Source organism: Lactuca virosa, chromosome 8 (genome assembly GCF_052849685.1).
Source record: "Lactuca virosa cultivar CGN04683 chromosome 8, Lactuca_virosa_CGN04683_v6, whole genome shotgun sequence".
NCBI classification, from domain to species: Eukaryota; Viridiplantae; Streptophyta; class Magnoliopsida; order Asterales; family Asteraceae; genus Lactuca; species Lactuca virosa.
Genome location: NC_136433.1, coordinates 17,527,501 through 17,542,179, shown reverse-complemented (window position 1 = coordinate 17,542,179; position 14,679 = coordinate 17,527,501). Strand labels below are relative to the sequence as shown.

General features: G+C 32.8%; 1 pseudogene; it reads right to left on the bottom strand.

Moving 5' to 3' along the window:
- Positions 1 to 1,020: 1,020 nt before the first annotated feature.
- Positions 1,021 to 3,714, bottom strand: LOC145130128 (pre-mRNA-processing protein 40A-like; annotated as a pseudogene).
- Positions 3,715 to 14,679: the final 10,965 nt, after the last annotated feature.

Sequence of the window (14,679 nt, the reverse complement as noted above, 5' to 3'; positions counted from 1 at the left end):
ACAATACAAGAATCTAGTAGAATGACATACCTTTTGATGGAGCTTGTAGTCTTGAACATTTAAGAGCTTAGCCCCAATAGTGTGGAAGCCTCAAATGGAATCACAAATCACCAAAAACACTTGGAAAACTTGAGAGAATAGAATGCACTTCTAGAAATCGGCCCACCCTTTGTACTCACACACTAGTGCCATTTCATGTGCCAAAGACCTCTTTATATAGTATGGAGGATTAGGGTTACATTCATGTAAACCCTAATACCCATGACCTTTCATTTCCGTAGGATCCATGGGTTAAAAACTCCATGGACTATCCATTCAAGTTTAGCCCAACCTAAATGAACTTGGCCCATTCCATATATATATATATATATATATATATATATATATATACTAGCAGTCTACCCGCGCAAAGCGGCGGGGAGCGTAAGTTCTTTCAGTGATATGTTTCATTTACAAAAATGTTATGTTCCAAAAGAAAGCACATGTCAAAGACAATATAATCAAACTATGATGTTATTTGTTACATGATACATCAAATAACTGATAAAGAGAAACCTGTCAAGGCGGCACAAAATATGAAATGTTTAAGCCGTTCAAACAAATATAATAGAATTATATAAAAATACATCAAATATGAAAATGTGTAATAGAACATGACTGATTATACATTATTAATCGTGCAACACTTCTTTATACACCACATGTGTTGTATAAACTCCATCATCTTTTAATTGTTCGTTAGGCTTCACTAATACTTTTGTATTGCATATCTATTTTCTTCGTTACCGACTTTTGGTGTTGTATTTTGTTCATAAGTTATCTAGTTTTTGGTCTAATCAATTGTTTATGGCAGATGAACTGCAAGACCTACCTTTAACTATTATTGTCTTCTGTTTTTACCAGATAGTGAATTTGTGGTAATGGAAGATATTATGGAAACAACATCTATAATGCTTTACCCATTCAATTATTTTCGGGCTAGATAGATGGAATTAAAAGCCTCTATAGTTGTGAGTTAGGTTAGATATCAAATCTGGATTTGACATTAAAGGGTTGTTTTATCATTAAGATATGATATGTGTGCATATTTTCTTGGTTTTGAATTTTGATGAAAAAATTTTCTTTTAGTGGAGTGCATGAAGAGGACATGGACACCTTTCTCATTTTCACTGCTTTTTTTATTCGATCTCTATCCTCAATGTACTATTTTATATAACAAATATCAGCAAACAATTCATATATATATATATATATATATATATATATATATATATATATATATATACACAATTAATTCAATAGGGTTTAAAATTCATGTTTCTCTAGTTCCTCTAATACATCTTCAAAAAGATCTTTTGGGGTGGCACCTGAGTTTGATGACACTGCAAAATATGCAGGTAATTCTTTTACCTATAACACAACATTAAACTTAATGTCTTTTTTTATTTAAAAAAAAAGATAAAAACTTTATTGACTTACTTTATTGCAATCACGCCATTGAGATTTTGAAGTCAACATTTCAGAAGCAATATGCCCTTCCATCAACTTGCGAAATTCATCACCATTTTTTCGCTCTGTTTTTCTTATTTTTTCCTGTATATATATAAAAAAAAAATAATCACAAAAAAAAATTAAGGATTATTATTTATTAGTGAAATTTAATTTTATACCATTCGTATTTTCCTTTGCTCTTCCTCATCCTTCTCTTGATCATGTATATATTCCTGAAACATAACGAATAATGTAATAAAATGAAATGATTCTTTTTTTATATTAAAAAAAATTTAAAAGAAATACTTGAAAATTTTCTAGGCGATCGACTTTTTCAAGGCGCAAACAACTTTTATCAGCTTCTAAACGATCTTGCACTTTTCTCCATTGACTACTTGCCTAAATATATAAATTTAAATTTTAAATAAAAAAGGAATAAATTAAAAAAAGAAAATATATTTTTTAAATACCGTGAGAAAGTCACAAGATTTCAGAAATTCAATGTATTCCTTTTTGTTTTTCTTGTGCTCCTCTAAAGCCTTAGACTTTTCTTGAGAATAAATTTTAATTTGTCATGTCATATGCATATATAACATACATATATACAATTATATAATATAAATAAATAACAAAGAATCAAAGAATTTTTGACCAATTGACCTTTTTCTCAAGTTCCATTATATGATCCTCAAATAACTCCTCACGCTCTTTCAATCTTTCAACAGCTTTGAAACGATCATCATCCTCAAAGATTGCAATTGCTTTGCTACATCAAAGTTTCAATCAAAAGTTAATAATAATAATAATAATAATTGTTTATAATGAATACTATATCATTTAACATTTACCTCCATTTAGTGGTATAAGTAATCTCTTTAGATTCCTGTGAATAATTTCATAAAAACAAGAATAAAATAATTTCATAGATAGAAACAAAACAAGACAGATAATGATATAGCTGACTTACATCTAACATTTTTTAAAACTCCTCACGTGCCTTTTTCTGTTTATTCCTCCTCTCTTCTGCTTCATGTTTTTTCTTTTGTCCAATAAACTGAAACATTAAATCAAAAATATATATTAGACAAGTTTTAGTTTTACTTTACCAATTAAAAATGGCAAACATTATTTTAAAATTAAAATCACCTCATTGAAAGCCTACTTTCGTTCTGAAAGTGATCTAAGAGCACTATATCTTCTGTCATTTATAATTACTCTCATTGCCTAATACAACAACTAAAAATGTTTAAAAAAAAACATCTGAAACACAAAATCTAATTTTTAACAAGCAGTCAACAAATACCTGATCCCATGTCCAATCAGAAGCTACATTTGCATTTTCCAAAAGAGCCTTGAATGCGTTCTTTCCTTCCTGGAAACAAAAATGTAAGACATATATAACAAATAAACATATGACTAATATTTTTGAGTAAAAGTAAACAAATAAATAATTAATTAAATACCTGTTTGGTTTCATAAACTTGAGTTTCCTGATCAACTGTTTTTTATTCTAAGTTAGTTACACTCCTCTTTTCAGGTTCTGTAAATCATAAAAAAAAACTATATCAAATAAAATACTCGTAACTAACATCAACTGTAAAAAATAAAAAAAGTTACCTCTAAGTTACCAATAGGAGTTCCATTTTCAGCATCTTTCACTGAAACATCCTCAGTGTTATTATACAATGATGTGGCAACATCCTCAGTGTTATTAGGGTTCAAATGTGTGTTGTTGGGGGTAGCGGTGATTGTGAATGGTGGTGGCGAGGACAGTGAATGATGTGCAGGTGTCGATGGTAGGATGCGGGTGACCCTAACATCTGTTGCTTAAAATCAAAACAGGAAATCGGAAAGAGAAAAAAAAGGAAAAGACTCAAACTGCTCGAAAAAAGGGGATATAGAGAAAATGGGGTTTACCTAAAATCAAGTATATTCTGAATAATTTAGAGGGAAGATGCAAATTGAGGAAGTCGTCGTCGGGTGGAGATAAGGAGGAGGGGTGGTGACGATGATTGCTAGGGTCTAACTGGAAGCAAATCACTCTAACTATTATCCTTACAACATTTCAATCTGAAAAGCAGCATGGAAAAGTTGGTAATGGTAATATTGTAATCTCCTTATAAAAATTGTGTATTTTGTGTGTGTGTGTGTGAGAGAGAGAGAGAGTTGGAGACCTGCAAGATTTATACCGAAGGATGACACTTCTTTAAGGTTTTCAACCATGTTTCTGTAGCTTTACCAAGATTCAGACCTGCAAGAGGACATTTCCACAAACAGTTGTTGGGCATGCCTAAAGGGGTACGAATCACAGCCACCAAGAAACTCCCAAGAGTCAATTTGCTACTTGTCTCTCCTTTTCACCCCCGACTCTTTCTTTTATATGAATCACAACCACCAAGAAGCTTGCAGCACACCCACCCCTTTTTGATCAAGCACCAGGTATGATGTGAAGAAAAAAAATATAACCTAGGAACAGAGTCGAGTCCTTGTTGTCTGTCTCTTCGGTTTTAGTAGCAAGGAGAATAAAGATGAATGTTTAGGGCTTTTCTCATTTGTTTGTTCCATATTTGAAATACTATGATCGATGAAAAAAACAATTAAATCAGATATAAATGAAGTAATCATCCCAAAATCCAAGCAATCTGATTCTGTTTTGATCGGGAAAAAGGGAATAGAGCCATGAGGATTAACTCACCACAAGTTATGAATTAGACTCTCGTTTCTTTGCTTATTATATCAGCGACTGTACTTAATTAGACCGAGAGTGAGAAGGTGAGTCGTGAGGGAAGATTAGTGTTGCTTGGCGGTGATGTTTGAGATCAGCGTTTCTAATGGAAACCATATTAAAAGATCTGGACCGAGATACATGAGAAGGGCTCGACCTTATCGGTTTTCATTTCACTACGTAAACCTTTGAAACTTCAAATTTGAACTACATAATAGGCTAACACTTCCACAATATAGGGTGTGTCTTTGAAATTCAAAGGTTCATTCGATTTTAACGGAAAACTATTAAAATTTAATATTATTTTATTGATGTTAGTTTGTACTTTCAGCTTAAATGTTTGTACGTCTTAAAAAAATAATATTATTATATTCAAATCTATTTTTAGAAAAGGTAAGATTTCTTTTTTAAGATAGTAAAGATATATATGTATATATACTAGCCGTTTACCCGCGCCAAGCGACGGGTGCGAATAGTTGTTCAGAAATTAAATTTAGAGACGATTAGTTCTTTTACGCAAATAGTTTTTTACATTTAAACAATAAACGGATATTAATAATTAATTTATACTTTAAAAATCCAATATTTAATAACCGGTATTTCCGTTTATTAACATTTTATATCCGATTTTATCTTGTTGCGCTTATTAACTCATAGCATTTTTGTTAATCACTTTGTATTTGGGTTTAAATAATTTTTCTTTAAAAACGATTAATAAAAACAAAACCAAAATAACTATATTCAACAACCACTACTAACTTTTACTAATTTATCTTCAACGTACAATGTTGAACCTTTCATACCATTTCTCATTAAGAAAACTAATATAAAAGGATGAGATATAATGCAAAATAAAAATAATAATAATAATAATAATAATAATAATAATAATGCGGAACGACCGAATACCACACTGTTCTTTGTGATATAAACATTAAAATTAAATTAAAAACTAAGAAAACTTTATAAATTAAAAAAGGAAATAAATAATAGTTGTCATGTTCACCAAGTGATTTATGTGGTTTTTTGAGGATTTAAAAAGGTACCTCTCACAAAATTAAAGGACTCGGCAATTATTATAGAAGCAGAAGTAAAATCATTTAGGATTTTTTCCGTTCTCCAAGTGATTTATGTGGTTTATGAGGTTTTTTTTGAGGATTTAATAGTTGTCATGTTGTAAATATTGTTAATTAGAAGTAAAATCATTTAGGATTTTTTCCGTTCTCCAGCTAATAATGTACAATGACATCCCATACCACATTGTTTCTTAACTTAACATCCAACGTCTATTTGCCCAATGTGCTTACATAGTACAATACCTAAATAAGAAAAAATAAATTGAAATACAATGTTGTGAGATAAAATTAGAATGCCAGAATACTCAAATCTCAACCAATTGATGAATAGGATAAATGCAAGATAAAGCAATAGCAATGTACATTCATTAAAAGTGCTTTAGTTGGGTGGAGTTTTCTACATAGAGATGCTTGCATTCCTGATGATTCCAAAAACTCACTTTCAACAGTCTTAATAATGGCAATCAAATAGGAGATGTTTTTTCCTTCCGTATTTTACATCCTTGAATTTGATTGGCATGTTCCGGATCTTCGCCATGTGGTGAAACAAAAATATCATTTATCTGCTTCAAAGCTTCAATGTGTTCATCGGTTGTAAACATGCTCAATACGGTTTAGTAGCATTTTATGGGGTAAAAGTTCTGAGGTATAATGTTATGATAGGGCAGATTTATCTAAGTACTATGCCTTGATGAGAAAACTTGAAAAAACAATGGTATAAAGGGAAGAAATGAAAGTATGATGTCATTCCAGTCAATCTTTCACTACAGCCCAACAATATCATACCCACAATCAACAACAATTTATTTGAGAAGAATTAACCTGTAAGTAATGCATGAAAAAATTAACCAGTTATGTAACTCAATTAAATTCACCTGTACGCAGTGCATGAAAAAAAAACCAATTATGTAACTCAATTACTAAGAATGTTATAACTTTCCTCTGATGGTGGAGAGTATAATAAGCTCCTATGATTACAATTTTTGCCTCTGATGTTGATGGTCTAGAACTACAATGTGCATTGCATAAAAAAAAGTTGAATTTTTTTAATTTTTTTTTTTAAATTTGGACAAATTTACCTCTGATGTTGGGAGGCATCGAATATTAAAGATATTGTTGGAGTTTTGTATATGGACTATGCAAAGCCCTTGTTGACTATTTCTCCATTATACATGATTCTGACTTTTCCTTGCTACCGGAAATTTCTTCTTCACCTTCTGTTGTTGCTTACATGGTCAATGCTATAAGATCCAACACTAATTGTCCAAATTCAAGCTATGGAATATCCAGACCTAAAAAGTATGAAAAACATATAAAAAGAACAATGTCATCATCTTCTTATAAACCCCACAAAAGAAAGATTAGCTATTTGACTTCAAATGGCCAGAAAACTTCAATCATCGGTATTCAAATATGCCGTTTCAAGAAACCCACCACCAACTTATGCTTGAATAGATCTGTGAGAAAAAGTTACAAAAGAAACAAAATAATTACATGAAAATAACAAGGAATCACCTATGGTTTAGAACTCTTAGCGAAAGCTTCAACAATTTCCTCGGTTCAAGTGGGTTTCTCTATTTCCCGAGCTCTTACCAATGAAGAAAGAAAAAAAAACTCTTACTTACAGGAGTAGAATGAAACAAACGAATTTTTTTTACTGGAGTTGGCTTTTCTTTGAATTGTTCACTGAAGAAGAAAGAAATAAGAGTAAGACCAACAAAAAGATAGAGGCGCATACTTTCAAACAAACACACATAGTTAGGGGCTGTTCAACGCAGGGGAGGAATGATATGCACGTGAAATGAGATGTTTGGGAATCATTTTATACCAAGAGATCCACTGAAATGAAAATCAAAATAGGTTATTAAGTCACATATCTCAGAAAATTACAGATATACCCAAACTTGTACAACCTCTATTTCATGCATCCTTTCAGGTCCATCGCTTGCATCTGGTTGCACGATACAAAATGCTTCCATTAGAGTGTACAAAGGTCTTTACAACCAAACACCCATGTTAACCTAGAATCAAGCCCAATAAAAACAAAGATACACAAACGATTCATATATTCTCATTCTTGTTGGGGAGCCAAGGCATAAAAATGAAAGCTTGAAAGGGATAAAACATAACACCTATAATCAAAGAGTGAAGAAAACAAATTGGTTATACATATAGAGCACACATACAAGATTAAATCCATAAATTGTAGAAAAATATAAGTAATCGTTACACTTTCAATTGTAAACCTCACAGAGTTTTACATATGTTTACATGAGCCCCTGTTTTGTATCCATTAAAATGATCATCGGTATAAATATCTACACACAAGTAGAATCACATAAATCGCTATTTATTCATGATAGAGAGAAATAGAAACAAAGAGAAAGAGTTTCAAGAAAGAGGATTCTTACCAGCATCCCATGAACCGTACAGGACCTGTAGACAAGGATAAAGACTGAGATATTAAAATGGGTCTGATTATAAGCACTACAAATCTTAAACTGAAACATCATTACCTTTCTCAAATAAGCCCTAAATCAACGGTCATCATTGTGTTGAAGGAGAAAAACATCGGCATTTTTAGATGACTTTATCTTCCTCGATCTATTACCAAGAAATTGTGTGCATATGGCGGTTCTACACAGAGAGTGGTGGGGTCTAGGGTTTTCAGAGAGAGAAGAAGAGCCTGAGAAGGTTAGGACCGCCATATATATTTTAGAAGCAGTAGGTGGAGCGATGGCCATAAATTGTACCTGAGATTAGAGCTTCTAAAATTGAAATTAATGTCAAATGATGGGAGAACCCGACAGAGAGATGGAGGAAGGCTGTGAAAAGAGAGAGCGAGATTAGGGGTTTAGGCATTTTTTTAAAGAGAGACGGCGAGGGAGAGAGCATTGTTAGTGGTTCAATGGTGGCGTTGCAGGGTTAAATGATGGTGGTGAGTGGTCTTAGAGTTTTTCGATTGATGGAGGACCACAAGAAATTATTTCAACATGGGAGATGAAGAGCCTGATATAAAGGAAGATGAACCAGAACTGAAAGATTTTTGTCAGGATCTACGGCTTCAAAGGCGACTCAACATGGATCAAAGGGTTGCGTCGTGGTAAACAAATGAACACAATAGTTACCGATTTCATCGATTTCTTGAGTTTTCTTATGATTTTCATGGTGGGGAAGAGAGACGATGAATATTGTTGAGTTATCTTCTGGTCATGTGAGAGAGGAACTGAAAATGACAAAATAAAAACGAAAAATAAAACTCATATGGAATCACAAACATTTGTGAGAACATATCGTAGAAGCGGCGGTTCTACGATTAGGATCTAACCTGCAATTGATCAAAACAAAAAAATCAAAATCAATAGCAGAAAATAAAAACGAAATCATAGTCATTTCTAAAAAACAAAAACGATCTTCGTCTTCAACATTCAATCCGGAATTTGAAAGAGCATTATATAAATATGAAACTGTGAAGTAACAAATCCCCTTTATTCCTTCAGTATTTATCATTTTTGATTTTAAAGAGTCTTTTAAATTTCAACTATTATCGGGGGATACCGAGATATAAGGAGCCGGATTATTTTATCTTGACTTTTTCAATACATGATTTTTTTGGAATTCATAAAGTTGTCGTATACTATGTTTTAAGAGTTGTACCTCTTAAAATTCAGCATTTTGGGCTAAATGTTTATTAAGGTATTAAGATATATATATATATATATATATATATATATATATATATATATATATATATATATATATATATAAGACTCCATATTTAATTAGTTCCTTTTGATCGCTAAATTAATTCTAAATTAATTCTTGATCAATACTAATTAAATAATATGATTTCATATTAATATATTATAACTTATAATATATTAATAAACCATAGACATACTATTCTCAAAATACTATCCATACAAATTGTTTCAGTGAAGTGCAACCCAAATGGACCATGCTACTCTCGGGTCGAGTACATACCAATAATAGTTATGAGCTTAGACATCCAATCCAATAGTCTCCCACTTGGATAAGTCTAAAACTATTATTCAAGTATGACTCCAAGATCCCGACTAGCAATCGTAGCTCTTAAAGCCGCTGCCGAACTCTAACCTAGTCAAATGACGTGTCCATTAGATAAGGGATCATATATTCCTCCATTCTAGATATCATATGGACTGAGACATGGCTTATAATCATTCTCTCTGTCCATTTTTTGTTTCCCGATTTCTTATTTATGACGACCGACTAATTGAACAAATCAAATCAGTCCAGGCTTGGCCAAGCACTTAGGGGTGTCATCACTAAATCATCGAGGGGCCCACATATATCGCTTTTATCCCTCCAAGGGTGAAAGGAATGGATAAACTTCGACCCAAATGTTCGCTTGTAATTACTCATCAAATTACACACAACGATATGTTTTATAACAACCAAGTTACTGGTTGCGTTTACATATGTCAATGTTCAACTGACGCGCAACTACAACTCACACGTCTCCGTTTGAAGAATATAAGATATTATCGTCTCATGATCACTCGTGATAAAATCCATGAAGTGATTCAAATGAGTGTGGGTTTAATCCAATACTCGAATCTCATTCCAGGAGCACTCATGAATGTTGTAGCAACTTTTGCTATGTCTAAACACTTTTAGACATCTACAACCCCACTTCATGACAGTCTTCACTCATACCTACTTCCAAAATATGATTGACCGTGGAGAGTTTGAATAACCTATTTATTCGGGAAGTCAAAACATGCAAAGTGAAACACAAGAATAATCGAATCCAATATGGTCTCAGAACTTATGAATATAAATAAAACACCTTTTATTTATCACCATATTGATTACACATTATTCATTGTATAATGTTTCAAATAATCAACTTAATACTTGAATTAAAACAATAGTTGTCCCATGCTCCAAGCATGTACACTATGTTTTCTAAACATTTGTCTATGATCCTTACTTTGTGAAATAGACCAATTGAACATGATTCCAATGATGTTCATTTCACAATCCCAAATCCTTACCGCAAATGTAAGAATACAAGATTCTTTGCCATTTACCGAAATCTGTTAGATTCTAAACTTATATGCATTGATCCTCCTGTAATGACTATGCACAAAAGTCACAAAGACTTGGCAACAAACATTACAAAGTATTCCAATGGAGAGCAATTTCATGGAAACGAAGTCTCAAATTCAAAGTACATTCCTTTGAACATTCTTCTTGCATTAAGTTTTCTAATCTTACACAAATTGAATAACTTCCACCTATGAAGACATTTCCATATTCCCATTTTGACTATCAATTCTGAACAAGAGTTTCCTCTTTTCAGAATATGTCAATATGGTCCTTTCCAAAAATTTACACCATACTTCCAACTGTCCATGAGCAACCAATATTTGGTAAACCTCAGATTCTCCTCGATAATTGCTTAATAATTTTAGTCATATCCAATTCTAGACCTTTTCCCCTCTTAATGCCCTATGCATTAGGAAAATTTAGAAAAGATAAATATTATAACACATGTAATCGATCCTATATCTGAAGCATACGGGACACGATTCATGATGTCTCACATAAAGACATGATCCTAGACCAGTCTTTTGCTACAATATTTTTTTTTATTTGCCATGTTTTCATAATTTGACTATGAAGAGGGATGTCGTAATCATAATCGAATTTGAGAACGCAATATATATATATATATATATATATATATATATATATATATATATATATATAATATCCTTATGTTGAACCATTCCAACATAAAATTCATATATATATATATATATATATCTTTGACTAAAGAATGATTAAAATCTTAATCTAAACTTTTAGAATTGAAATGAAGTATAATTTCCTCTCCCTTAATTATAGCAAAACAACTTTTCCCAATTGAAACTTTTGTTTTCTATAATTAACATTGCTAACTTGCAACACTTATCATTATCATGCTCCCACTGACATGATAATTATTAGCACAACACTTATGCTCCCACTAGCTTTGACATGTATCCAGAAATCAGCTGGACATCTAGAAATCAATACTTTATTGACTTTCTTACCAAAGTTCAGATTTCTGATACGAGATGCTTTGATAAGACTTTATCAAAATCATACACCTTTTCTTAGATAGCTCACTTGTGTGTCTAAACAATTTTTAGAACTATGAAAAGGGACGTCGTAATCATAGTCTCAATTGTTTAGACCTTTTCCATTTCTCACAAGTCCATGATAGTGTGTCGGTTAACCACACACGCTCCACCAACGACTTTGAGAATGTAAATATCACAATTGCTATCTACTTAAAATCTACTTAGTGAAAGCGTTTCCTCACCATCATTTTCATGAATCGGAGAGAAACCTTATGACACTTAGATTTTATGGTGTATGTGTTCCTATCCATGTGAATTTGGCAAAACCATAATCACAAGACAAGGTTAGTGACAAATCCAAACTCATATGGACTGAACTTGTGCAATCTTAAATTCTTGCCACTTGGCAGCACAAGGCCTACCATTGCTTCCAGGTTGTTATCCAAACAATTGAGAACTTGTAGAACTCATATGCATATTCAACTTTAACTGGAATGGGCACAGAAATAAGAGTATGTCAACACGATAGGTTACAAACCTCAAGTCGTGCGCTAGTGATAAACTACAGGTTTTATTCTTGATTAGTTCTTGAAACTCTTTCAGGATCTTTTAGACTCCCACTGTCCTCTTGACATATAAGACTCTCTTGCCAAGAATCATTCCTTGACAAACAAATATTCAAGAGATAGTGCGGATTCTTATCAAGACAAACACTTCACACAATTGGCCTTACTTGGTCTTTGTTTTATCCAAAACATCACAGCTTACCAATTTCAAATGTACAAGAGTAGAAAACATTTTACTCTACATTTGACAAGTGTTATAAACTTTCTTTAAGATATGTCACTCAAGTTACAATCTTGGAGTATGACTCTAAGAATTGTTTTTGGAACGAAGTATGACTCATCTTCTTAATTTAACCATTTCAACAATTCATGACTCCTCTTCCTAGCCATATGAATGCACTAAGATGTCCTTAGAGGATTAATTGTGATATGGTTTCATAATCATTAAGATGATCATAAAACATGATACTAAAGTACTCTCCCATCTTTTCAGATTTGAGAAACTTTTATATTTCTGCCTAATTTGATTCTTCTCATTCGTTCTGACATACATTGAAACTTTTCCAATGTTTCAGAATTATACTTAAACTTGTAAGTATACTCATATTTACTAAACTTTAGTAAATCATGACGAATAGTCTTATCGATCTTTGTGGTGGACTTGACCAGTGCACAAGAATGTGTACTCGATCCTTTAGTCCTTCACTTGACTCACATATACATGTGAACAAGGAATTAGTCTTAATTTTCAAAAGATGAAGATTCTCATTCATCATACAATACAACTTGCATGATTGCAAGTTTCTGTCCAATTGAAACTTGGGTGATGAGAATCTTTCCTTATTTGGTAAATTTAGACACTACCACAAATGAAAGAATCAAATTCATATTTCCATTATTGCTAGAAACATACAAACATCAATTTTCCATAAATGCCATTGTAAGGAGATATAAAATAAAACAAAAACAAATTTTATTTATAAAATGCGGAAAAAACTTTTCCTTACAATGCAACTTTAAATGAAAACTATGCTATTACACATTTCCTAGCAATCTATCATAACCCCTAAGTAGTAGCTCAAAAATCCGATCTTCGAACCATGCGATTGAAATCCATCTTCGCGATCAGATTCAACATACTCTTCTTTTAAGTTTCCTTCCCTTTGCTTGATCCTGCAAAACATCAAAATGCAACCTAGTCACATCATGTATTAAGAATCAACACTTAGGAACTTAACAGAGTTAGATGGTGGACTTACCTGAAGCAGCGTCAAACTTTTTGATTCTTCCTTCTCTCAGATATTTCAGGTAGTTAGGGCAGCTTCGCAACCAATTCCCCTTATCTTGACAAAAAAAAACATACAGACTCTTTGGGAATGGTACACGGGACTATCACAGACTTAGCTTTTCTCTCTACCGTTTGGTCAATCGGGTTGACCATAGCCAATCCCTTTCCATTGGGAAAAGAAAACTTTTTCGGACTTCCGATGTTACCATTGCCAATGTCCATGGAAGTTTGAGAAATAGACCTTCCACCCAAATTTACTTTTCCAGTGCACCAAAACATCTCTGATTCAGCAGCAACAAACAAATAAGAAAGATCAATAAGGGTCATGTCGTGATCTGCCACATAGTAGTCCTTAATGAACTCACTATATGACTCAGGAAGTGACTGCAGAACCCAGTCAATAGCCAACTTTCTTGGGATAACGACACCCAACATTCTCAACCTGTCAATGTGTGACTTCATCTCTAAGACATGAGTACACACAGGTCTTCCATCTTTATGTTTCATTGCAAGTAGGGTTTGAGTGATCTTAAACTTTTCAAGTCTTCGAGCTTGTGGGTCAAGGAGAATAATTGGAGGAGGTGGAGGAAGATGATTTCCATGATCCAATCGTGGGACATCATCTTCATTAGGAAAGCTTGTTCCAAGAGATTTGGGAAGATCATAGTTGTCTGCACCAGACATCTACAATGGGAGAAATTCAAGTTAGTTGATTTAAGTCCTTAATAGAACACCCAATATGAAATATTAAGGCTAGGACCCAACATAATATTTTATAACTTGGAATATGGATACCGTAATCCAAGCTACAAAATATTTAAAGGTAGGCGAATGACGATTCACCAATTTCCACAATGAAAAACGAAATAAATTATTAGGTTTTAATTGGATTTGAAACTCCTAGATCTTTTGAGATTCATTGAACTTTTCAATGGCATGTTTAAATATCGATTGTGCCCTCTCAAGTTTTGTGACTGGGATGTCGAGGATCACAAACAAGGTGTGAATAACCATGCAAATTAACTTGGTACCCTTAATCTTTATCACCTAATCGATGTGCCGGTTACCCACAGGCGCTCCACCGATCTATGATAAACACTAAGTCACCCTTTGCCACTCTTACTAGTCTATGTTAGTGTGTCGGTTACCCAAACACACTCCACCAACAACTTGGTTAGGTACAAAGTGTAATTTCATGGGTTAGCACCAAATTCATATTTTGCTAAAGTAACTAAGATTGGGAATTTATAAACGGTTTAGTTACTTTATATTTATCATTATACTTATAATGAGAATTATAGTCCTTGTCCTACCCGTTCGGCTAACGACCCTCCACCAGTCAAGGAAGCGGTGGGTGAGAGTGGACACCCATTAAGCTGCCATTTTATAGGCAACAACCTTATACCGCCCTTATAGACCG